Raw genomic sequence first — 22,943 nt, forward strand, 5'->3', positions numbered from 1 at the left:
AGCTATATAAGAAGCCAGGTTGAGAAAGAGGAAACATGCACTCTTTTCAGCTGCCAGGCAGCACTTTGCTTTGGGGAAAAACAAACAAACTGTGCCATGGCTGAAAGCCTAGAGGAGCTGGAACTCAAATGCTGTGTGGTGAGGCTGCTGGGACCCTGTGGCCCTGGAATGGAACGCTGTGTGAATCCCAGTGCCAGGCTCTGAGAGGGTCTCTTGCTCAACCAAAAGCAGGGAGAGTTCTCCATAACCAAGGGCCTGCAGCGATTATTTGATTAACTTCACCAAGTTTCTGCTCTGTTTTCTGTTTTGGCTATGGTGACATGGACTTTTATTATTATTATTATTATTATTAGTCTTCTTAATACTGCTGGAGAGAATGGCCAGTATCTTAATATCTTCAATAGATAAAGAAAAGCCTATTAAAGGCAAAATACCATGAACAGAGGATATTCTGTGTCTACACAGTAAGCTGGATCTTCTAGTCCACCTGAGTAGTGGTCTGCTTCTCAGAGGAGGTAACTTCTCTGATATTGTTGGTCTTATCCTGTGGGTTGAAGAAGTGAGCACAAAGGACCTGCTGATTCATTTTCACATTCTCATCACTGACACTGCCTACTCCACCATGGGCACTCAATACTATGACAAATCCTCACTTGGTCAATTTTGTGAATGTGACATACTGAAAAATGTTACCATAAATAAAATAAGTGCGTTTTCCCTATGTACGTAATAAGCAAGACATGATCAAATAAAGTTTCACTTTACCAATATGCAGGAAATTATTATTTTTATAATTGTTACTTCATTTTCCTTTGGCCTCTCTAAAAGTCCTATGCTCTCTGACCTTATTCTTCTTCCCCAGACACCTTGCACTCCTGGCCCTTCCTCCCTGCCCTCCCCATCTTCCTTCTCGGTGATCTTAGGCACCCCCATGGCTTCAACTGTATCATCTCTGTCAATGACTCCACATTTACATCCATGCCCAGGCTTTTCTCCCCGGCCCCAGAGCTGTTCTTCCAACTGCTGTAGACATTTCCACATTGATCTCCTGGAGGGACCTCAAATACAACATACCAACAAATAAGCATGCTGTAGCCCCACCTGCCCCCACCCCTAGTTTGCCTCCGACCTCTATTTCCTATCATGTTTACTGGCATCATCCCAGGCAACTAATGCTGGAAACACTGGAAATACCTCCAACGAAAATGTCAAATGGAAGAGTTTCTGCCTTATTATTTTTTATAAATATTTTTAAATTATTTTTATTAAACTCAGTAGGAAGAATCTGCCTCATATTTTACTGTGATACCAAGACAAGCATGGTAGCTGACTGATAGTCCCCCAAACACATCCACATGCTAGTCTCTAGAACTACATGGTAAAAGGGACTTTGCAGATGTAATTAAGGGTTTTTTTTTTTCAACCATGTTGGTCAGGCTGGTCTCGAACTCCTGACCTCGTGAAACACCTGCCTCGGCGTCCCAAAGTGCTGGGATTACAGGCATGGGCCACCGTGCCCAGCCAAGTTAAGGGTCTTGAGATGGGGAGATGGCCCTGGATCATGCAGGAGGGCCTGATGTACTCAAAAGGGTCCCCATAAGAGGGGTCAGTCATAGAAAGAGTGTGAGGACAGTGGCAAAGGCTGAAATGCCATGGCCACAAGCGAAGGTGGCTCTAGAAGCTGGAAAAGGCAAGGAAACAGGCTCCAAGCCTTCAGGGGAATGCAGCCTTTGAGTTAAGCCTTGTAAGATCCATTGTGGACTTCTGGCCTATAAGACTTGGACTTCTGGCCTATAAAATATAATAAAATTACACTGTTTTAAACCACTATATTTTGGGTAATTTGTTACAGTAGCAATAGGACACCAATACAATAAGAGATTTCAGACATGAAAGGGAGCAGGAGACCATTTCCAAAGAAAGTGGCCTCTCTGACATCTGCTCCAAGAATAAAAGTGGTAGAAATTGGTCAGGGTGACAAGGAAATTTGATGAGAAGATAGGCGAGTTGATGGCTCTGGAAGAGCCGTTGGCATTTGTGGGTCTCCTTCCATTCCCTCTAGGGAAGTGCCAGGGTTGAGAAGCACTGTTCTTGGCAGTTCAGCAGGTGCTACTTTCCACTTGGTATATTGGGAAACTAAGCAGGGAGAGGTCAATAGCTTGCTTGAGCTCATGCAGCTTGTTAGGGATGGAGCCAGGACAGTGATGCAGGATGGCTCTGGTCCATGCTGACTGCTGCCTCACCTCAGAGAAGGCAACAAAAGCAGAGACTGGAGCTCTAATTGATGCAGGGTCTTGCTGGTGGCATCCCGCTGCTCTTGGCTTCAAAAGCATGGGCGAGTGATGTTGGTCTCATGGGGAAAGGCAAGCCCCTCGCAGTAGGGAGCACAAAGGGAAGAGGAGCTTACTAAGACCAGTGTCAAAAACAAGAGAAGACCTGCTTCTGTAAGCAGGTCAGACAGAATACAGTGTTCTTTATCCCTTGCTTCTCTGCCTTTCAGCCTTTATCTTGATTAGCAGTTTCTCTGAATTCACTTTCCTCTTTCTGGTAACTCAATCCTAAATACTCCAGCCTGAGTTGTTAATTTGGTCGATTAAACAAGAGAAATCCCTTAGAAATCATCTTACGATTCTGAAGTCCATATTTCTCCAGAAATATTTACTTCTGCCAGATAAATACCAATGAATTAGTAGGAAATGTTTCCTCCATTTTAACTTTGATCAAACTTCATTCAAAACCACGAAACCAAAAGAAGAAACCACAAAGCTCATTACCATCCAGATGGCTCCCAGCTTATGAATAAGTTGTATTCCAAAAGTTGGCTTGTAAATCAGTGGTTCGGTATGTATGGTGGCCTTTCCCACAGAAACTGTGTTTTAAATGGTGGTCGAGTTTCAAGCTCTCCCATAAAGTCTATCTAACTCATGAGATAACAAGTAATATTAACAGATAATAGAATTCCAGAAATTCTTTATGATTATTTTTTGGGAGAAAAGCAGGATAAGGAAAGAACTATACTTCCTGTGGGTGGAGGTGGGGACTCAACTGTCTCCAAGCAGAGAGGCCACACAGGCTTCTACTGCCCTGGGCCAAGCGGGTTTTGTGGCCAAGCAGGAAAAGCCCTGTGGTGAGGCATGAGGCAGGAGAGCATGGGAGAACGGAGTGCCCGGAAGAACTTCCAGGAGAGAGTTAGGAGGAAGTAGTTCAGAGAGAGAGAGGATCAAGAAGAGCTTCAAGATAAGAGAAAACTGGAGAGGAAGCAAATGGAAAATGTTTACAGGTATTATAGTAGGTTATGAGTTTAATTCTTTTTAATGTTTGCTATAGTCTGAATGTTTGTCCTCCATTAACCTCGGGTTAAAATTTAATCCCAGTGTTGGAGGTGGGGCCTAATGGGGGTGTTTGGCCATGGGGACAGATTCCTCATGAACAGTCTCGTGCCCTCCCTGGGGATGATTGAATCATCACTCTATTAGTCCCCTCTTCCCACCAGAGCTGGTTGTTAGAAAGAGCCTGGCCCTCCTTCCTCCCCCTTTCCTCCTCTCTCACACTGTGAGCTCTACAGAGCTGGCTCCCCTTCACCTCCCGCCTAGAGTGGAAGCAGTCTGATGCCTTCACCAGATGCAGATGCTGGTGCGAGGCTTCGTGTACAGCCTGCGGAACCACGAGCCAAATAAGCCTCTTTACTTGACAGATTACACAGTTTTTCCTTTAGAGCAAAACAAAATGAACTGAGACAGTGTCCTTCAAGAGATTCCAGTGGAAATTAGAATTATTTTAAAATTACTTTTTCTTGCTAGAAGGCATTTTTTGACTAGAACTCTATACTAGGATTGGGCTATGGGAGCGTCAGGATTTATGTGGGCTTTTATAAGTAGGAGCCTGTGCTATAGATCCTATATTATTTGGGCAAGCAGGAAAGAAAAGAAGATTTCCTTCCACTTCCACTCCGTAAACGTTTATTAAGCCAGCATTTTCTTTTAGTGCTTGCTAGGTCGCTGGTGCTACAAGGGACACTAGACAGGATGAGATACAAAAATAAATAAGATGGACTTCTTGCCTTTGAGGAGCATATAGGTTATAGGGGAAGACACCACTGCCAACAAATGATCCCCGTGCATGCTACACTAGAAGTGTGTGCAAGTAGCATAGGGACACAGATAAAGAATGGCTTCTCTGCCTGGGTGGTTGGGAAAGGTTGTTCTCTCTAGGTGGGACCCTGCTTGAGTCTGTCCCTTATATCTTCTGCCTTCAGATATCTTCCCATGTTACTTCATCCTGTTCTTCACTTTTTCATCTACAGAATCTATGAAAAAAATTTTTTTTACAATGACTCATTGGAAAAGAAGAATTTGGCAATGAGGCAGTGGAGGGAGGCTAGGAATGCCAACAGAAATGGTGGTTACATGTTTTAACATTTTATAAATTTTATAAATTAGGAATTGGGTTTATATATACATACACATATGTATATGTACACGTAGGTATATACGTGTGTGCATGTATATAATGTGTGCATATATGTGTGTGCATTGTAATCAAAAGGAAGTCTCCGGGAGGAGCAGTTTCCTAGGATCCAGTCTTCTGGTGAGACACTGGGGATGACACGGGGATGGCCAGGGCTCCAGGCATCACTGCCACATTACTTTGGATCTTGTATCTGAACTCTAGAATGTGTCACATAGTCATCAAACCACAGTTTATTCTGCTCTTCCACAAAGGAAAACTTTATCTAGTTGGCCTCTATAATGTGTGAGGGGAATTGGATGGTATCACATCGGGAATCCAAGCAAAGTTTATTGTTTCTTGGGATTACATTCTTATATTTTTATGTTCTTTAATAAAGCACAGGCTGGAGCATAAGTGAAAGGAAGCAAGTTCTTAACTACTAAAAATGGACTGCATGGCCCTGTCTCACACCGTAGATAAATACTAGCTAAAAATGGACCATAGACCCAAATGTCAAAGCTAAAACTGTAAAACTCTCAGAGGAATCTGCAGGAGTAATTCTTTGTGACCTGGCATTATGTAATGATTTCTTAGACATGACAGTAAAAGCATAAGTGACAAAATACAAAATAGATAATATTGGACATCATCAAAATCAAAACTTTTGTATTTCAAAAGACACTATTAAGAAAATGAGAAGAAAATCCACAGAATGGAAGAAAATATCTGCAAATCATATATCTGATAAGGGGCTTGTGTCCAGAATATATAGAGAACTCTTAAAACTAACAATAAAGAGACAAATAACCAAATTTTTTTAATGGGCAAACAGTTTGAATAGACATTTCTCCAAAGGAGATATGCAAATGGCTAATAATCACATGAAAAGATACTCAGAGTCATATGTCATCAAGGAAATAGAAATTAAAACCATAATGAGATCCTGGTAAGATGGTTAAACTAAAAAAGATATTATAATAACATATGTTCTTGAGAATGTGGAGAAATTAAAGCTCTCATATATTGCCGATGAGAATATAAAGATTCAGCTGCTGAGGAAAATAATTTGGCAGTTCTTCCAGAAGTTAAATATGGAATTACCATATGATCCAGCAATTTCAGTTCTAGGTATAAACCCAAGAAAAATGAAAACATATATACACATAATGACCTGTCCACAAGTGTTCACAGTGCCATTTTCTATAACAGCCAAAAAGAAACAACCTAAATGTCCATCAATAGAGAAAATGGGGAAACATGATGTGGTTTATCCTCATGATGGAATATAATTTGTCTATAAAAAGGATGAAAGTACTGATGCATGCTACAAAATAAATGAACTTTAAAAACATTATGCTAATTGAAACAAATCAGACACAAAATGCTACTTATGATCAGATGAGCCCATTTATATAAAATATCCAAAATATACAAATCCATAGAGATAGAGAGTAGATTAGTGCTTGCCTATGGCTGGGGGAAGGGGAGATTGGAATGAGGAGTGCCTGCTAATGGGGACAGGGTTTCCTTTTGCAGTGGTGAAAACATTTTGCAATTAGATAGTGATGATGGCTGCTCAACTTGGCAAATATGCTACAAACCATTGTATGTTTTGAAAGGTCAAATTTTATGGTATATGAATCACAGCTCAACAAACTTGTTTAAAAAAAAAAAACAGATTGCACAATCCCTGCATCCATACGGAGAGGATGGGGGGCCAGCATCACTAGTTATTCTCTTATCAGAAAGTGGTCTGATTAAATAGCACTCCATCTCTGGGTTTTTTTTTTTTTTTTTTTCCTTTTTCTTCCAGAGAGGTGAGCATCTGCAGAATGCTGTCTGGCACAGAGTGTTCATTAGAATAAGCGAAAATAGCATCCCACCTACCGAACAGCTGTCATTGATGTTCAGATTGCTGTTTTGCTTTTTTCTTTTCTTTGTTTTTAAAACATCATTAAATAAGCACGGATCTCCCCAAAGAAGCTCTAACTTTTGATTGGATAATTCTCAGGATGTATTTTCTGAAAGGTCAGTGATTTTTTTTTTTTTTTTTTTTCAGAACAGTGATTCTTCAGTGGTGGTCTGAAGACCGTGGGTGTTCCTTGAGAAGCCAGTAAGTCAAGCATCTGCAACTCCCCTGTGCACAGCATAGGGCAGGGGGAATGAATGAGGCTATAGTGGGGTGTGGACTGTGGTATACTGGGAGGGCAGCACCTACTCTGCCTGAAGGGGGAGCACCTGCTTTGCCTGAAGGGGCAGCCCCTTGAGCACCAGGGGGCTGTAGGGAGGTGAGCCCACCTTCATCAGCTCTGCCAGTTTTACAAATAGACACTGAACACCTGAATTTTTTTTTATGCAAAATCTTTATGTTTTAAATGCTGACAACCAAACTTAAAGGAAATGTAAATCATATTTGTGGGCCAAACAAAACATCTGTGGGCTGATATACTACAAGTTTGTGACCTGGGCCTATAGGGGTTCTCTGCACTGGCTCTTTTGTATAATTAATATCAAATTTTCAAATCACAAAGTGAGTGTTGGAATGGTGCTTGGAATTCCTGTAGTTCAGTCTTCCACTCCATGTTAAAGTCCTTTCTACAATAGGCAAGCTGAATTTAAGGAAGCTAATAATTCAAGCCAGACACTTGCAGTTTCTTCGTTGCCTTTTTATTTTAAAAGAATATGGAGTGAGGAGTTAGGTAAAGAGATGGAGGTAGAGGGAAGTTTTGGGAAGCAGGCCAAAAATTTAGGACTGGAAGGGGCTCCAATGTTGATTTTGAGTTTTTGGATGATTCTCTCTTATGGCTACCCCTAGTATTTTTTAACCCTAACTTATCAAAATGCATCAGCAAGATTGGGGCTTAGGTTTTCCAGAATTCCCGGAGGGAAACAAAATTTTAGGCCTGGAGCAGACCTTAGAATTAATGTTGTCCAATTTTCTTATTTTACAGATGAGGGAACTGAAATCGTGAGCTTTAAACCGCTTGCTTGAAGACACGACTGACATTTGTGGCTGAATCCTAATGTAGTTAATTTTCCTTTCGACGGGTCAACTTGCAACTGGTAAGTAGGATCCAAACAAAACTACAATCACCTTGAAATATCCTGTAGCCTTTTCTACCTCACATCTCAATAGCTCTCACTTTTTGAGAGACACAAATAATTCTTTTTAAAGAAGCAGCTGGTATTTATTTGACTTCATGAGCTACCTTATTGGAATAATGAGATAACTAATAGAAGTTATTTCAAAATAGAGCCAACTACAGATTGCACATGATTCTGGAAACAGGGTTGGCATGAACCACAGATAATCCCCACGAGTCATTTCGCTAGTTCCCATTGTCCTAATAAAAGCCTTTGGAGTGGTGCTAATAAGTGTCAAATTAAGCAATGTGTGTTTCATTTCCTCTATTTGCCCTCCGAAAGAGATGCTGGCAAAATGGCAGATACAGCAGTAGTGGGAAGGACAAGGAGGAGAAATGAAGGCACCAAAGAGCTCCAAAATTTAGACAGTCCATCCCTAAATGATCGAAAGTTGTGTGTAACATGGCACAAATTATTATGAGTTGAAATTTTTTGGTCACTAGGGACAAGGACAAAACAGAGCCCACGAGTGTTTAAGAAGGGCCTGAGGGATCATTCAGTTTGTTTGCATTGTTAGGTTTTGTTTTTCTCTTGGTACGGCACCTACACACAAATTTGACAAGCCAAAATAGGAATAAGAACACAGGCAGTCACAGTGACCTTTTATTAAATGCAGAGATAGTTATGTGTCACATGAAACATCAACAAAAGCCCAGTTCTGGTAACCAGCAAGATTTTTTTGCTGCATTTATACTTGGTCCTCTTTAATTATACAGAGTTGCCCCCAGCGTACTGAAATGATAGACTAGAACACGATGACTTCAGCAGGGGATCAGAGCTTTAGAGCTTCATCATTCATGTGAGCCAAGTGCGAAATTTCAGCCTGTCTCTCCTCTAAATGCAGTTAGGAGTCTTTGAAACCTTTTGTGTGAATCCAGGAGGGAAAATTGTCTGGCAAAGTCTGATAAGCATCGTATCAAGAGCACATTTGTACTCTGGTAAGAAGCCCAGGCCAATTGCTGCTGGGTTGTCATGGCAACAGACATACACACCATTTACACATCAGCTTCTGAAATGAGCACAAAATAACAAAACCTTTTCGACAGGATGGGAGGTGAAGGGAAGAGCGGCATCATCTGTGCAGCCTGGTGAAACGGTGTTTACGACCGTCTATATGGCTCTACTGGGTATGCTGTCTCCTTGGATTGTGTCATGTTTTTAATCCAGTGGGAAATTCATAGGATCCTCCCGATTCTGTATAAACTGTGGGACAATTCAGTCACTTTTACCAAATCCTCATTTCCTTTTCAAACCCTGTTTACTAACTGATGCCAAACTGTATTAGTAACTGGGAAATAAAGGAAGTCCCTCTCCTGCTTATTCCTCCCAAAGTACATTTCTTTAGCTTTTCATGCAGGTTTTGTAGGATACTCACATATTGTAGAGGGAGGTGGAGAGGATACTCATATATTGTAGAGGGAGGTGGAGGAGGAGGAGGTCTTTCATGGACCTACAGAAAATGAAGTTAATCATGGTTGGAAAGCCTTCCCTTAAAAATGCAGGTTTTTCTTTTTTTTTTAAAGAAGGAGTCTTGCTCTGTCACCCAGGCTGGAGTGCAATGGCATGATCTCGGCTCACTGCAACCTCCACCTCCTGGGTTCAAGCCATTCTCCTGCCTCAGCTTCCGGAGTAGCTGGGACTACAGGCATGCGCCATCATGCCTAGCTAATTTTTTTTTGTATTTTTAGTAGACACGGGGGTTTCACTATGTTGGCCAGGCTGGTCTCGAACTGTTGACCTTAGGTGATCCACCCGCCTCAGGCTCCCAAAGTGCTGGGATTAAGGTGTAAGCCACTTCTCCCAGCCCTAAAAATGCAGTTCTAAAAATGAATAAAAAATAACAATTCATTCCAGTAGTTCCTGAGGCCCAGGGCATCAACAATAGATCAGAACTATATGGAATAAGCCCACAATGTTGAAAAATTTAGGCTGAGTGGAAGCTGGATCCCTGAAGCTAATCTCAGCTATTTAAAGTAGAGAATAAGGATGGAATGCATCCCCTCCATTAGTTTTGAAGTGAAACCACAGGAACTCTACTCATGAGAAGTAAAATTAGCTGTATGTTCAGTTTTCATGACATTTGCTACTGCACTTAAGCATTCCACAGCATGACTTAATTGCTGCTGAAACACCTAAGAGGAAAGAGAAGGAAGGAAAATGAAGTGTTTGATCTTTGAATGACAAAATAGTCACGAATCTGGGAACATTAAGTAACTAGAGATGGAGTTAGCGTCACAAGCAACACATGACAAAAGTCTTGTGTCTGATGATAATAAAGTTCCCTCAACTGATTCATCACTTTTTCCCTTGCTATAATTATGAACATTCATTAGAAAAACTCTGACATTAAAATTTCAAACTCTTGTTACTTCTGCTTTTCTATCTCATAATTAGAAAAATTTATTAATTCCAATTTTAGTTCTGGGTTTCTAAAAAATTCCAGGAATAAAACCTAGGGAGAAAGATCCTCTCATTGTATATATCTTCTTGGGGATTCACGTTCTGGGTGCTTTACTTAGATATGGTAAGTTGATAACATAGGGAAACAAAACATCTAAAGAAAGTAGCCAGCCTCTCCCAGAGACTGCAAACCAGCATGCAGCCAGCTGGCAGACACTTTGTGGGGAGGTAGGGACTGGAACAGTGTTAAAAGAAATGGCACCGGAGCGGTGGCTCACGCCTGTAATCCCAGCACTTTGGGAGGCTGAGACGGGTGGATCACCTGAGGTCAGGAGTTCAAGACCAGCCTGGCCAACATGGTGAAACCCCATCTCTACTAAAAATACAAAAATTAGCCAGGTAATCCCTGTTACTTGGGAGGCTGAGGCACAAAAATCACTTGAACTCAGGAGGCAGAGGTTGCACTGAACTGAAATTGCGCCACGCACTCCAGCCTGGGTGACAGACTCTGTCTCAAAAGAAAAATGGCATAAATACCGTTTAGGCTGAGCAAAAGCACGGTTGTTTGCCACAGTCCTCCCCATTCTTTACTGTCTTATATCTAGATTGCCTGCTTTTTTCTGTTGCCTGCTTACAGGCTTTGAGTTCGCAGTTTATGCACGCATTTGCTGATGCTCCCCAGATTTTCTTATTTTTGGCATGTATTCAAATCAACCCATTTCTTTAAGACTTAATTCAGGTGTCCCCTCTTCCACAAAGTCTTTCCCGCCCTCTGGTCTCACCTGGCCACGCCTATCACCCCTATTCAGTGCCCTTCAGTTTTAGTTCTTACTTGTTCTCTAATTTGTTCAGGAGTAACCAAGTGGTAAACGCCCAGAGGGCCAGGTTGTGATTCACTGTTCTTCTGTTTTAACCCAGGAGAGTGGTAGCTGCGGTGTGGGAGCTCAGGTTAGCTCACAAGTTTTTTGACAGATGGGAATGCAGGAATCAGCAAAGTGAGGGAGTGTAGACCCTGGCACAGCCAGTGGGCTTGCATTGGTTTCAAAAGGAAAATGAAAAGTTCTGTAAAGTCTTCAGGACCCCTATGACAGAAATATTCTCTTGGAAGTTCAAAGTTGATATTTTGGTTCTTAGTAGAATAGTTAAAACATGTTTCTGCTTAAAATCTCTGAGTACTGAGGGATGACAACAGGTAGGATGAACATAGAAATACAAGTAATTTCATAATATCACCCAGGAAAGCCACAGCATTGAGCTTAAGTATTTGGTGACTGTATCAGTTTCCTGTGACTGCTCTTACCTCGTTGCTTATTTCAAAGTCTGAAGTGTTTCATGTTGGGTTTAGAAAAGCTGTAAAGCGGCGCCACCTGATGGTTACTACCCAGAGTGCCTGAACTGACCTTGCAATTTCAAATGTAATATCTTGGCTAGCTCAGAAGACTTCTTCCTAATGCTTTACATGAAAAGAGCAAACTGAAATATGTTCCTCTTGGAAAATCAGAAACATAAAGAAAATGTTTTAAATTTTGACAGTAGCAAACCCACTCATATACAGAATAATCTACTACCAAAAAACAGTTTGTATATGATATTCATTGAATACTATTAGATTTCAAATAGGTAATAAATAAGATTTTATTATCCAGTTTTTCTTTCTCCATTTTTTGAAAGCAGATGTTTTTTATATATAGAACGCTCCTTAACCAATTGTTTGATTATACCCCTCACCCCTTCCAACAAACACAACGTATTTATTTATTAAAAAAATTTTTCACTTGCCCTGTAGAATTTTCCACATTTTGGTTTGCGTGAATTGCTTCTTCCAGTACTGTCTAGCTTGTTGCTATTCCTTGCATTTCCTATAAACTAGTAGTAAGATCTAGATTAGATTTGATTTGATTAAATCCCAGTTCTATTTTTGGCAAGAAAATAGGTGATACTCTATGATGCTATATTAATCAAATCCTGAGGCACGTGCCTAGCTGTCCTACTTATCATGATATTAAGATTGATTTGTGGGTACAGGTAATGTCAGTTGGAATCCTCTATGATAAAGTTCCCCAATAACCTTTCACTGAGAATTTGGATATCTATTGATGATCATTGTCTCCATCCATTGTTTCATGAGGACTGCAAAATAGTGATGGTATAAGTTTTATTGTTACTCATATACCTATTAGCTGGGATTTTCTCATCATCTATTTAGTTAGCTTGAAATACAGTTCAAACAGAAAAGAAAGAACAAATACGTGATCAATTTCTTTAAAATATATATTTAGAATAACAAATTAGTGTCCTGGCAACCTTCAAAGGTGAGCAGTGATGTTTTGTGTTTCATTAGGAATTCATAGATTTTTATATTTGATGTATTTTAATCCATTGCAAGCATTATTCTTGTTGATGCCCAGATGGTCCCACATTTGACAAATGCATATGTTTTTAACATAAATACTCTAATATGTGGCATAGTTGTTAAGAAAGCAGGCATACTGTAATGTTCTCAGGAGAAATTATTACCACTCTCAAGGAAGGCGATTTAGCAATATGTATTAGGAGCCTTAAAAAATGCCCTTTGATTTATACTCTAGGATCAAACATAAAGCAGTCTTTTCTATGAAAATAAGCAGGAACATAGCTAATAATTGTATAAAGATATTAATTCTAGTGAAAAGTTAGAAAGAGATGTCGGCCGGGCGCGGTGGCTCACGCCTGTAATCCCAGCACTCTGGGAGGCTGAGGCGGGTGGATCACAAGGTCAGGAGATCGAGATCATCCTGGCTAACACGGTAAAAAACCCCTCTCTACTAAAAATACAAAAAGTTAGCCGGGCGTGGTGGCACGCGCCTGTAGTCCTGGCTACTCGGGAGGCTGAGGCAGGAGAATCACTTGGACCCGGGAAGCAGAGGTTGTAGTGAGCCAAGATCGTGCCACTGCATTCCAGCCTGGGCAACAGAGCAAGACTCTGTCTCAAAAAAAAAGAAAGAAAAAGATGTCAATAAGTATGATGATATACTGTAGCTACCATATTAAAAATCCAGTTTTTTGAAGAATTCTTGTTATTATGGGGATATTTTTATATTACATTAATTGAAAGAAGACTACCAAAACTGAATATATGGTATGATCCCAGCTATTATATAAAATATGCATATAAACAAAAGACTAGGAAGTGATACTTCAAAATATTAATAGTTATATCTGGATAGTGGGATTACAGGATATTTTTATGTCTCATTTGTATTGTTCTTTACTTTAAAAATTATTTCCAGTATTATGTATCACAATATGTCTTATTAAAAATCAGCTAGTATTAAAGGTCTTTCTGGACAATGTTAATTTGCTATTGTTGGAATAATAAACCAAGTAAGTCGTTTATAATAAACAAGTAGAATGTCTCCTTATGTGTTAGTGAAAATTGTGCAAGAAAAAAAAGAACACTTTTCCCTCAGCCAAAAGATCCTTCTGACTTAGAGAATGAAAACAGAACTAAGCAGGATTTGAAATAAAACATGCAGGAGCCTTCCTGAGATAGGTTATATTTTTCCTCCCAGAATCTGCTCATTGCAATTAATTAGGCTTCTCCAAGAGTAAATTTTCCCTGTGCTATCCAATAAGTCAATGTGATATTCATCCTGATTCTTACTGTGAATGAGAGCATCAACACAGATTAAGACGGATGTATCTGCCATTTGTAATGAGATTCCACAAGGTATCTCCACCCACCAGTTCCTTTCTGATACTGGCAATTTCTGATTTTTGATATCCTAATGTCTAGTTGTCACTTCCAAAAGTCTGACAACCTCTAGTCCAAACCATTTATTAATTCTTAATCTCTGCCTTCCCCTCTTATTACCAAACAGGTATTCAATGTCCAAAATTAGATAGCCCCAATGAGATAAAATAAAATTCACAAATAATTGTCAAAACAACTTTTAACATGCTGTTATAAGTCCTATTTCCTGGAAGCTCTTTGGGGACAAGGTTCATGTCTAGTTTAATTTTTTTCTTTTCTTTTTTTTTTCTTTTTTTTTTTCAGATGGAGTCTCTCTCTGTTGCCCAGGCTGGAGTGCAGTGGCATGATCTTGGCTCACGGCAACCTCCGCCTCCTGGGTTCAAGTGATTCTCCTGCCTCAGCCTCCCAAGTAGCTGGGATTACAGGTGCCCACTACCATGCCTAGCTAATTTTTTTGTATTTTTAGTAGAGATGGGGTTTCACTATGTTGGCCAGGCTGGTCTCGAACTCCTGACCTCAGGTGATCCACCCACCTCAGCCTCCCAAAATGCTGGGATTACAGGCATGAGCCACTGCATCCAGCTAGTTTAATCTTTGTTTCCTTTGCACATAGGACAGTGCTCATTTCGTGAGTATTTATTGACGATAGAAGTGAGATGAGAAGGAGGAAGAAGAAAGGGAGAAGGAATGCATATCTGGACAGGGTGACTATATGAAAAAAGGTATGAGCTTTGAGTGCTAGAGGCAGTGAGGAGACCAGCTCTGTCTAAGAAGAAGGATGATGCAAGGGGATTATAGAAATTAAGGTTGTGGCACCCAAATGCCCATCAATCAATGAGTGGATAAAGAAATTGTGGTATACCTACACGATGGAATACTACTCAGCTATAAAAAGGAATGACTTAATGGCATTCACAGTGACCTGGGTGAGATTGGAGACTATTATTCTAAGTGAAGTAACTCAGGAATGGAAAACCAAACATTGTATGTTCTCGCTTATAAGTGGGAGCTAAGCTATGAGGATGCAAAGGCATAAGAAAGACACAAAGAAATTTGGGGACTCAGAGGGAAAAGGTGGGAAGGGGGTGAGGGATAAAAGACTACAAATTGGATTCAGTGTATACTCCTCGATTGATGGGTCAAAATCTCACAAATCACCACTAAAGAACTTACTTATGTAACCAAATCCCACCTGTTCCCAAAAAACCTATAGAATTAAAAAAAAAATTTTAAAGATTTTAAAAAAAGGAAATTAAAGCTGTGGCAAATGTGACAAGACTGTGGAGGGTCCCAACATTTAGCTGAGGAGTTTGTCTATAGTCTGAGTCAGTGAGAGACCAGATTGAAATCCACCCTATTACATGAAACAATCCTAAATTCTTTAATGCTTCAGATCAAGTAATTGGTTTATAAAAGAAAGTTGGTGCCAGCGGAAAGATAAACATTAAACTTAAAAAAAATGGTCTGTAGCTATGTAGAAATGAACCCATCAATTTGATGGGATTAGACACATTTGTTTTTAGGTATAATTTACATGGAGTAAAATTAGCCCTTTTTAGTGCATAGTTCTACAAGTTTTAACAAATGTATACAGTAGTGTAACCACCACCACAATCAAGATACAGAAGAGTTACATCATATGAAAAAAGTTTCCTCATGCCTCTGTAGTCAACCTCTCTAACCAGCCCTTGGCAACCAATGATTCGCTTTCTGTCCTAATAGTTTTGTCTTTTCCAGACTGTCTTATGAGTTGTATCATACAGTATGTAGGCTTTTGAATCTGGCTTCTTTCACTTAAGATAATGCATTTGAGAATAATCCATGTGGTTGCATGCATCACTTCATTCGTTTTTACTGCTGAGTCATATCTCATTGTATGGATATACCTACAGTTTGCTTAATCATTAATTCATAAGTAAAGGACAAATATTTATTTTTAACATAACACATATAACTAATGTGGTACCTTCAATTTTTTTTTTTTTTTTTTTTAGACAGGGTCTTGTTTTGTCACCCAGGCTGGAGTGGTGTGTGTTCACGGCTCACTGCAGCCTCAAACTCCTGGACTCAAACCATCCTCCCACCTCAGCCTCCTGAGTAGCTAGACTACAGGTGTGTGCCACCACACCCAGCTAATTTTTTGATCTTTTTGTAGAGATAGAGTCCCACTATGTTGTCCAGGCTGGTCTTGAACTCATGGGCTCAAGCAGTCCTCTCCCCACCATCTCCCAAAGTTTTGGGATTACAGGCATGATGGTGCAACCATGGCTAGCCCAAAATAATATTTATAAGGTTTAGGAATTTATTTACTAATTGTCAAAGACAGGTGAAGACAGGAAAAAGAGAAAATGCAAATAGAGTATGCATTAATTTCAGAAATGTGAATGTCACTGCCCAGTAGACTCGTTTTCAGAGCAGTCAATTTTTTTTTTTACTAGTGTATCTTTTAATTGTCATTTTATAGCTACCCACCGCAGCTGCCCCCCACCCTTTCCTTTAATGACGACGTTTGCAAGCTTCAGGGGACCAGGGAACAAAGCTGGGGCCTGGTAGCCCGACTATGCTGCCAGCCAGGAAAAACAAGTCACAATTACAAATTATCACAACAATTAGCACCTGTACTTGGGGGATCTGCAAATTGAGGAGGCCCCAGCTCCTCATTGTACAGGGGTCTATTTGGCAGTGACCTTGCTCTGGAGACAATGATATTCCTATTCCTTCAGCCTGAGGGAATTGATGTTGATGAACCCGGTGGCATCAATTGGCTCGTAATCACCCTGCACGTTCATGCTCACGGGCTCCTCGTTGTAGGGAGACAGTGGGGACTCCCAGCCAAGGATGTACACCTGGTCCTTGAGGATAGACACCTGCACTTTCCCTTCCACTCGCTCCTAGGACTTGGCGATGTGGTGGCGGACAAATTCATACTCAGGGCTGTGCCAGAAACCAGTGTACACCAGCTCAGCAAATTTCAAGACCAGGCCTTGTTTGATTTGGCACACCTCCCGATCCATGGTGAAGGCCTCGATGTCTAAATGAGTGTGGTAAAGGATGGTGCCTGCTGGGGTTTCATAGATACCTCGGGACCTCATTCCAGTGAAGCAGTTCTCCACCATGTCAGTATAGCCCACACCGTGTTTGTCCGCGACTTCATTCAGGTACATGAAGAACTCCAAGGAGGTCTGGTGGGTGGAGCCATCCTTGACGTTGGTCACCTTCACGGGGACCCCTTTTTTAACTCGATCTCGAGGACGTCAGGGGTGTTGGGGGCTTTGGCCGGTTCCTAGGTCTTCGTGTAGAGACCTGGAGGCACTTGGTTCTTGGGGTTCTCCAGGATTCCAGCCTCGTAGCTGATGTGCATGAGGTTCTCGTCCATGCTCCACGGGTTCTTGGGAGTGACCGGGATAGGAATTCCGTGCTGCTTTGCGTATTCCATCAGGTCATTATGGCCCTTGAACCGGTTGTAGAACTCGGGCATCCTCCAGGGAGCAATGACCTTTATCTGGGGGTCCAGCGAGTACCAGGTGAGCTCAAACCGGACCTGATCATTCCCCTTACCCGTGGCGCCGCGGGACACCCCCTCCTGCTGGGCAATTTCCACTTGTTTGCTGGCAATGCAGGGCCTGGCCAGAAAGGTGCCCAGGAGGTAGCAGTCCTCATACAGTGTGCTGGACTGGATGGCCGGCCAGATGAACTCCTCCACAAACTCCCTGATGACATCCTCAATGAACTTTTCGGCCCCAAGTTTCAGTGCCTTCTTCCTGGCTTCCTCGAAGTCTTCCTTCTGGCCAGTGTTGGCCAGGTAGGCAATGATGTCATAGCCTTGTTCCTTCATCCACACGGGGATGCAGGAGGTGTCCAGGCCACCACCGTAGGCCAGAACCATGGCGTCTTTGCTGGACATAGTGTCTGGGATTGGAGGCGCGAGTTCCCAGTGTCTGGAATCTGTCTTCAGGATGCAGTGAACCACTCGGGCTCAGGCAGTAGTGGCAGGCGACAGAACAAGAGCAGTCAGATTTTTTAACCATTGTTAAAGGTTTCCAGTTCTGTGCCTTTCTGGAAGCAGTGTGGCCCCAGACTGACAACTGACCCTCAAAGAGGAAGGAAAGCCCTCACCTTGCTTGCCGACAATACTGCAGTGCTATTTGTCCTAACTTGTAACTGATGCTTCCCTACTCTGTCCACGGAGCTAGTGCGTATCGGACTTAGTTGAAGCTGATAATCATTTCTAGATTTTGTCAATGCTTCGCTTTCAGTTTCCTCTTTATGCCTGTTTTAATCCATTAATATCCTTCTCACCATGGGTTTTCTTTGATGACTTGGAAAGCTATTTTCTCTGTTTCTAGTTATTTATTGAAAATTGAAGTTGCCATCCTTTCAGCTCTACAACATCCTCTGAAGCCAAATTTGTGACTTCAGGTTGGATGTCGATGGGTGAGTAATCAGACATGTGGGGCCATGCCCAGTTTAACCTTCAAATATTCACACTAAATGGAGGGAAGAAGAGTCAAGAAAAAAAGAGAGGACAGAGTTGATATGTAGCGGTCTCTTTATTCATTTAATGGTAACAGGAAGCCCTCTCTGCCTCACGCCTGCTCCCACCCACAGGTCCTGGTGTACATGTGGGTGGTGGGAGTTCTAAGAATTTGATCTAAGATATAGTCAAGGGGGGAAAAGGGTAATTTAGAAGCTTCTATTTATTTAGCTTTAGGATTCTTCCACACAAATTCCGATAAGTGCCTGTGGTGTTAAGGTTTCTGCTATTTGGAGATAGTACTTTGGATTTCTATAGAAACTCTCTGTTGAATAACAGTGCTCTGGAAGCCCAGAGCTAGGAGAATGCTGGGTGCATGATCAGGCTGTTTTAGGGTTAGAAGTGTAAAAGCAATAGGACCTTTAAAAAAAAAATGACAGGGACAGATAAAGAAGTTTACCCTCACCCCCTCCCAGCACTATTTGTGCCTTAAAAAGAGAAAAACAAAAGTTCTTTTTAATTTAAAGTGAATTTCTAAGGAGAAAAAAATTTAATTGTTTTTAGAATATAACTGATTAAAACGAAAACTAAATGTTGAACTTGAGAAAACCATACAAATTAAGGAAAATGCACATAAGGTTTAAAAGAAAAACTTCCTGTGATATGATGAATACGCATATTCAACACGGCTTTGGAAAACATTGTTTTTTCACTTTAAGGAGCAACCTTTCCCTTCACTTAATGCTCTACTGAGCAATTGTTCAGGAAGAGTAAGAGGGTGGGTTTTCTTAGAGGTCAAGAATCAGAGCTGTAGGAGACTGAATTATGGGCTTGACCGGAAGACTGTGATACATTGATGAGCTTCTTCACGACTCCAAGGGATGATATGTTTGTGCTTTGATACATGGTATTTCAAAACCAAATTGTACGTGTATTCACCAACAAAAGAAACTGAAGAAATTGCAGGAGATTAAAAGTTACAAAGATTGTTGTTTTTTTTGTTTTTGAGTCCCAAGCAAGTCATTTTTGAAAACATTGTGCTCAGCAAGACAGGTTTATAAATGAATGCTACTCACAGGTGGAAACTATGGAATGAACAAAACCACTAAAAGCTACATAAAAGGTTTCTTATTTTTCTGTACTGTATGATTAATTTCAGCCATTGTGTGAAAAAGAGAGGAAAATTGCTTCTCTTCATTGTATTTAGCTGTTAGGGAGCTTTTATTAGATATTTATATAGGTATACATTTTGTCACGTGTATAAATGAGAGCCAAGTTCATTATTTGAGGTCTCACTAATTGGGATTTATGATAAGTCACATAGAGATGGTTTTAAGTTTACCTCTGCTTAGCAAATGAAAAAGGGCGAAGGGCGAATTGAAAAGATGAACCTTCTAAAGCATTTTGGAAGCTCAATATGCAAACAACCGAGACACTAATTAGAAATACTTCCTGTTTATCCATAAAGACAAGAAGCCTGAGAATTTCTAGAAGGCAATATTTTGTTACCCTGAGCAGCTGTACATTTTTCTTTTTCTGTATATTTTAAGAGAAAAGAGTTTTATGTGTACTTGTAAAGAAATCATTTATATGAATTTCAGAATATGAATCCTGCAATTTCTTTGGATTTATGACCATTCACTGTCAAATGGAGATTACAGTGGTCTAAAATTCAAGACCATGACAACTTTAAAGAAGGTAAACAGAGGAAAATCTTGGGACATACAGCAGGAATGCCTCTGAAAGGAAGTTGGCAGGAGATAAGAGGCTGAGGCCTGGGGGAAATAAATAATAACTCAAGTACTCTCCAGTGGAGAGGAGGCTGAGAAGAGGCCACTCTGTCTTGCTCCACAGGCCTTAGACCACTCCCGGGCTGCTCAGGTGTGAGTCTGTTTGCTGATTTGCTGACGTCACCTCACAAGCCTCACAAGTCCTGACACAGCAAGGCCAAAAGAAACCACTCAGGCAAACGGCACATTCTGGGATCTGCAAGTCTCCTATAAGTAGCTGTTCCAATTTCCAAATATTAAAACAAAAAAAGCAAGCTCATTAAGAACTTGCTGATGCATTCTATTTTTAAAATAATAAAAAATAATTTGGGTGATACTGCATAGCTCACAAAATATTTCCACGTGCATTATCTTACTTAATGCAAACGACAGTCGCGTAGGGGTGGATTCGATTCACCTGGCTTTGCTTGTAAGACGGCCCAAGCATCGAGAAGCGAAGAAAAGCACTTAGCACACAAGACTGCAGAGCCACACAGCCCTCTGCGGGTTCCCAGGGGGAGGCGCTCGAGGGTGAAGTACAAACCCATCCCCAGGCTGCGAAAGAAAAGTCTATGAGCTGGCCTCTGTGGGAGGGTCAGGGCCCAGGGTCTAAATATAGACGACATGCTGTGCAGCGGTTTCTGTTTCTTTCACGCACGGCGCAGAAGGAAAAGCGTTTGGGGTTCAGCTCTGCCAGGAAATAAATACATAACCGGTCTCGTGGTGGCCATGCTGCAGGTGGCACACTCCGAGCAGGCCCCTTGGGGGATGACAGGGGCATCTTCTGCTAAGCGTGGGAACAGCCTTGGGCGCCCCCAGTGCTCGGGAGAAAGAGGGCTCCCCTCCCCGGGTGTGAGTCACCAAATCCCTGAGCGACTTAGGTGCTCCTGCCCCACCCCCTTCTCCACCTCAGCCCAGCCTCTCAAACACCTTGATCCGCAGACGCCCCCAGGTTGGTAAACGGACTGAACAAGAGGGAAGAGGCAAGTTCCGTGGGTCAAGGCATCACCGAACAGGAATCCCCGGAGACACGCCCAGGAGCCGAGGAGGGCAGAGGTGCTCCAGTCGGGCGGCTGAGCCATCCTTCTTGGCTGGGCTCTGAGAAGAAAGGGGAGTGGGCACTGTCCGCTGGAAGTGAGCTGGCTGCCTACGACCCCTACCAGCTCTAAGCCCGAGGGTTCTGCGTGTTCAGATTTCTTTCTGAGTGGCCCCTACCACCCTCGTCCTGCATAAAAAAGAATTCACGGACTCAAGGTAGGCATTCTGTAGAGATTTGAACATTCGGTTAATTTTCCTTCACTGTATTCTCAGATACCTGGACATTCAGCACAGCGCAGGAAGATGCAGTTTCCAGTAGATTTCCAAATATCTCCTTAGCTGCCCTCAGACATCACCAGCCCTTGTTCTGCCTCTAGGAGACTCCCAGAGCTGTGTGCATTTCAACTGGGCCCATGTTTTGAGATTTGGGGAGAGGTGATAGGGTGCGTTTTCTAAATAGAGAGCGTGGCCACTGGAAGAACCATAAAATTAGGAGTTGATTGATTTGAGCTTGAGTCCTAGTTCCAGCAGTGAAAACCCGCTCTGGACTTGTACACATGTGTCTGAACGTTGGCTCTGTTCTGCCACACTGTGGGCTGTGATTTTTAATAAGCCCTGTAACTTCTCTGAGCCTCAGCCTCCTCACTTGCAAAATGGATACAATTACCAACCTCATAGGGTTGGACTGAGGATTAAGTGAAATAATGCCCAATAGGGGAGCTGGCACAATGCCTGATACTAATACTGCCCCCAATAAATGACAAATGTACTGTCTTACTCCTCTCTCTCTGAGCTTCAGTTTCCACACAAGAAAAAAACTGGAGGGCAGGGATAGTACAGATCCTTCTAGCTCCTCAGGGTAGTTGTGAGTCTCCAATGAGATATTGCATGTGAAATCACTTCCACCCCTAAGAATGTGACATTTTAATCAATTTTATCAGGTTGACACATTAGGGCCCTTCATCTGGTCCACACTAGGGTGGGAAAGTATGGGGAAGAGTGGATCTGATTTAATGTGGGATGAGGTAAGGAAAGGCCCTGAGAATGGAGCTCCGTCTAGGACTGAGAGAGGACACCATTGATCAGTACAACCAGAGGGAGCAGAGTGCTGGGAGAGGGTGCCCTCAAAGAAATAAGGAGGGCTGGGTGCGGTGGCTCCCGCCTGTAGTCCTAGCACTTTGGGAGGCCAAGGCGCGGGCGGATCATGAAGTCGAGAGATCAAGACCATCCTGGCCAACATGGTGAAACCCCGTTTCTACTAAAAACACAAAAAATTAGCCGGGCATGGTGGCACACATCTGTAGTCCCAAGTACTCAGGAGGCTGAGGCAACAGAATGGCTTGAACTCTGGAGGCGGAAGTTGCAGTGAGCCGAGATCGCTACCCTGCACTCCAGCCTGGCGACAGAGCAAGACTCTGTCCCAGCTACTTGGGAGGCTGAGGCAGGAGAATGGTGTGAACTCGGGAGGCGGAGCTTGCTGCAGTGAGCGGAGATCGCACCACTGCACTCCAACCTGGACGACAGAGCGAGACTCCATCTCAAAAAAAAAAAAAGGAATGATTAAAGGGGTGGATAGGAAACCAAGAACAAACTCTGGCCTGGACACAAAGGAATGTTCATGTATCGACTGTACTGAGAGAGTGAATGGTCTGACTGATGCCTCACAGATGAGCAGGGGCAAGACCAGGAAACAAGTCCCATAGCCTGAGCTGGGACCCTCCGTGCTCCACATCACCTTCTCGGATGACACAGAAATAGAGACAGCATGCATTGGGAGTGAGGGTGAAGGAAAAAAAATATGTAACTTACCCTGAAGATTATGCTTCTCATCTTAAAAAACCAGATATCTTCATTTTTTAAACTGCTGTGGGGAAATAGAAGAAAATTGATTTTGTTTGTCCTTTGAGGGAAATATAACGATGTCTGGGCCACTCAG

General features: G+C 42.0%; 1 protein-coding gene, 1 long non-coding RNA gene and 1 pseudogene across 6 annotated transcripts in view; 1 reads left to right on the forward strand and 2 right to left on the reverse strand.

Moving 5' to 3' along the window:
* RIPOR2 (RHO family interacting cell polarization regulator 2) overlaps positions 1-22,943 on the reverse strand; it is a 236,046-nt gene that overhangs the window by 200,797 nt on the left and 12,306 nt on the right. The gene's annotated exons all lie outside the window — the stretch shown is intronic.
* LOC129038122 (argininosuccinate synthase-like) lies at positions 16,288-17,630 on the reverse strand (annotated as a pseudogene).
* The window catches only part of LOC134739694 (uncharacterized), a 107,626-nt gene continuing 105,357 nt past the window's right edge, over positions 20,675-22,943 (forward strand). The window contains exon 1 of the long non-coding RNA XR_010126592.1: positions 20,675-21,223. This is a non-coding gene — a long non-coding RNA (uncharacterized LOC134739694). The remainder of the gene's footprint in view (positions 21,224-22,943) is intronic.

Source organism: Pongo pygmaeus, chromosome 5 (assembly GCF_028885625.2).
Source record: "Pongo pygmaeus isolate AG05252 chromosome 5, NHGRI_mPonPyg2-v2.0_pri, whole genome shotgun sequence".
NCBI lineage: Eukaryota > Metazoa > Chordata > Mammalia > Primates > Hominidae > Pongo > Pongo pygmaeus.